This window comes from Euprymna scolopes, chromosome 15, assembly GCF_053919585.1.
Source record: "Euprymna scolopes isolate OS-2025 chromosome 15, ASM5391958v1, whole genome shotgun sequence".
In the NCBI taxonomy this organism is placed as follows: domain Eukaryota; kingdom Metazoa; phylum Mollusca; class Cephalopoda; order Sepiida; family Sepiolidae; genus Euprymna; species Euprymna scolopes.
Genome location: NC_136496.1, coordinates 118,636,015 through 118,639,570, shown reverse-complemented (window position 1 = coordinate 118,639,570; position 3,556 = coordinate 118,636,015). Strand labels below are relative to the sequence as shown.

The window sequence follows — 3,556 nt, the reverse complement described above, 5'->3', positions numbered from 1 at the left end:
TGGCACGTTTTAATATATCATATCCTCAAATATAAACCAATATACAACAGTAGGATTGACATGAAATTCTTAAAGATAAACTAAAATGACCGAAAAAATGGGCTGAAATGACTTAAATAAATAAAAAGTAAATGACTTAGAATGACTTTAATGAACTTAAGGATGAATGGAATGACATTAAGAATGACTTGAATGCTTAAAAAATAAACATCTTGAATGATCTGGAGAATGACTTGAATGGCTTTGAGACTGGGTGGTTGTAAAGTGGGTGATCATTTTATATTAAATTAATACAGAAAAGTGACCCCCACTTTATATCACAGAGTTACAAACATAAGTACAGCATGTAGTAAGACAGATACTACACTTTGATCTAAGCCAAAAGGCCAAGAAAAGGGTATTTATTTGCTCCCTACCCGAGCAAATTAGGCACAAGGCCGTTTTTAATGTGAGGGGTGAAGGAGAAATGGGGCCAACTCACCGAGGAGTAGGGGAGCTGGATAGTGACAATTGGTATGAAGGGTTGCCCTTACATTGACCAAGGTCTTATATGTGGAGTTGGTATTTATTTGCTCCCACACCGAGCAAATTATGCACAAGGCCGATTCTTAATGTGAGGAGTGAAGGGAAAATGGGACCAACTCCCGGGGGAGTAAGGGAGCTGGATAGTGACAACTGGTATGAAGGGTTGCCCCTACATTGACGAAGGTCTTAAATATGGGGTTGGTATTTATTTGCTCCCCCATCGAGCAAATTAGGCACAAGACCGATTTTTGATGTGAAGAGTGAAGGGGAAATGGGGACCAACTCCTCGGGGTGTAAGGGAGCTGGATAGTTACAATTGGTATGAAGGGTTGCCCTTACACTGACCAAGGTCTTATATGTGGGTTTTCCCCCACATATGTTCTTTGCTTGCAGTATCTGCCAGAACAGATACTACACATTGATCTTGGCCAAAAGGCCAAGAAAAGGGTATTTATTTGCTCCCCCACCGAGCAAATTAGGCACAAGGCCGATTTTTAATGTGAGGAGTGAAGGGGAAATGAGGACCAACTCACCGGGGAGTAAGGGAGCTGGATAGTCACAATTGTTATGAAGGGTTGGTATTTATTTGCTCCCCCACAGAGCAAATTAGGCACAAGACCTATTTTTAATTTGAGGACTGAAGGGGAAATAGGCCCAACTCCCCGGTGAGTAGGGGAGCTGGATAGTGAAAATTGGTATGAAGATATCCCCTACATTGACCTAGGTTTTATATGTGATGTTGCCCCAACATATAGTCTTTGCTTGCAGCATCTGCCGGAACAGATACTACACTTTGATCTTGACGAAAAGGCAAAAAAAGAGTATTTATTTGCTCCCCCACCGAGCAAATTAGGCACAAGGCCGATTTTTAATGTGAGGAGTGAAGGAGAAATGGGGGCCAACTCCTCTGGGAGTAGGGGAGTTTGATAGTGACAATTGGTATTAAGGATTACCCCTACATTGACCAATAACTTATATGTGGGATTGCCCGCGCCATATAGTCTTTGCTTGCAGTATCTGCCGGAACAAATACTACACTTTGATCTTGGCCAAAAGGCCAAGAAAAGCAGTATTTACTTGCTTTCCCTACCGAGAAAATCAAGCACAAGGCCAACCTTCTATGTGAGGAGCGAAGGGGGAAATGGGGACCAACTCCCCGAGGAGCAGGAGAGCAGGGGAGTCGGACAGTTACAACTGGTATGAAGGGCCGCCCCCACACTGACCATGTCCCTACATGTGGGGCCGCCCCCACACATGGTCCCCGCCCGCAGCATCTACCGGTACAGATACCACACCTCGATCCTGGCAAAAAGGCCAAGAAAAGCTTAAAAAGCTAAGAACAGCATCTATTAACAACAGACCTTTGATCTTGACCAAAAAGGCCAAGCACAAAAGTGTTACGGACAGACCAACCGACCGACCAACGGAGTGACTTATAGAGTCGCTTGCACGCAACTAAAAATTGACAGAAACAAATATTTTAAATGAAATATTTTTCAATGACTTAGATTGATATCATATTTAACTAAAAGCTGTAGTCGTAAAATACACTTTTGAGCTACTATGTAGATATTTGTACGAAGATAAACAACAAAACTCCAAATATTTTAACAAAAAAGTTGAGTAGTTACGGAGAAAGGAGTGCTGCTATTAAAACGAGCGGCGTTTTGTGCTCCAGAATTTATTTTTCTACATAGTCACCACCATTCTCAATGCACTTTCTGCCACGAATAATATGACGCATGTCTATAGCAGGGATCGTTTTCGAAGAATCTCACATCGTCAATATTTGCAACAGAGAGATGAATCTGTCAGATCATGAATGCATGTTCAGTCGTTATAACATTGCTAGTTGCAGTCCCCTCTGATATATTATTGTTTATTATCATTATTTAAAAAATAGGAGGCGTTTTCGACTATCTCCATATATGCATGCGCGCGCGTGCGTGTGTGTGTGTGTGTGTGTGTGTGTGTGTGTGTGTGTGTGTGTGTGTGTGTGTGTGTGTGTGTAAAAAATAAAACCGGAGAGACGAAAAGAACAGACGAAATAGTTATTGAAAGCTTTGCTGAGAGAAAATACTTCTAAGTACCGATACAGCGATGTGAGTTTAGGATCAAAAACCTCTGCATTGCGTTATTTAGAATTGCAAATAAAACAGGTCGAAAAAAAAATTGGAAAATTAAAGCGCTTCGTGAATATTCCCGACACGTTTAACAATAAAGATGGGTTATCTCTTTTTAAAATAAAAAAATATCTACGAAGATCAATTCTTCAAATAATAAAAACATCTAAACGCATCTAATCATCTGTTTATGCAAACAACTGAACCAAACAACAACAAAGAAAAAAAATGAAGGTTGGTTAATATGAATAGATTTGAAAACAAATACACACCTATTAATGACTAGTGTGCACCTATCTGCACACATACACACACACGCACACGCACACACATATATATATATATATACAGCCGTATAGCCCAATCGTTAGAAGCTCTGACTGTCGATTGGACGCTCGGGCTTCGATTCTAGCTTGAGGTAGTTGCTTGTCTAGCCGCACTGATGAGCTGGGAAACAGCGATACAGTACTGTATGTAGATGACTATAATGTTCCCTATCTTGGGTTGAGCATATTGGGAAGAGTTATACAAATTACCATTAGCGTATGAAGCGATTCTCTTTGTGTAAACAAATTGAGCTTAGGTATTTGGCCAATGTCAAAACATTGTTAATTAACTGCCCGCATAACTGCAGCCGTACAGCGCAACTGTTAGTAGCTCTGACTGTCGATTGGGCGATCGGGTTTCGATCCTAGCTTCAGGTAGTTGCGTGTCTAGCCGCACTGATGAGCTGTGAAACAGCGATACAGTACTGTATGTGGATGACTATATATATATATATATATATATATATATATATATATATATATATATATAAATCGATTGACTTCCTGCTCTGGTTGGAAGCATATCACGGTGCATATATATATATATATATATATATATATATATATATATATATATATATG

The 3,556-nt window shown here is 40.1% G+C and overlaps 2 pseudogenes; both read right to left on the bottom strand.

The window, feature by feature from the left end:
* Window positions 1–263: 263 nt before the first annotated feature.
* Window positions 264–399, bottom strand: LOC145294351 (U2 spliceosomal RNA; annotated as a pseudogene).
* Window positions 400–848: 449 nt separating this feature from the next.
* On the bottom strand, window positions 849–974 carry LOC145294422 (U2 spliceosomal RNA; annotated as a pseudogene).
* Window positions 975–3,556: the final 2,582 nt, after the last annotated feature.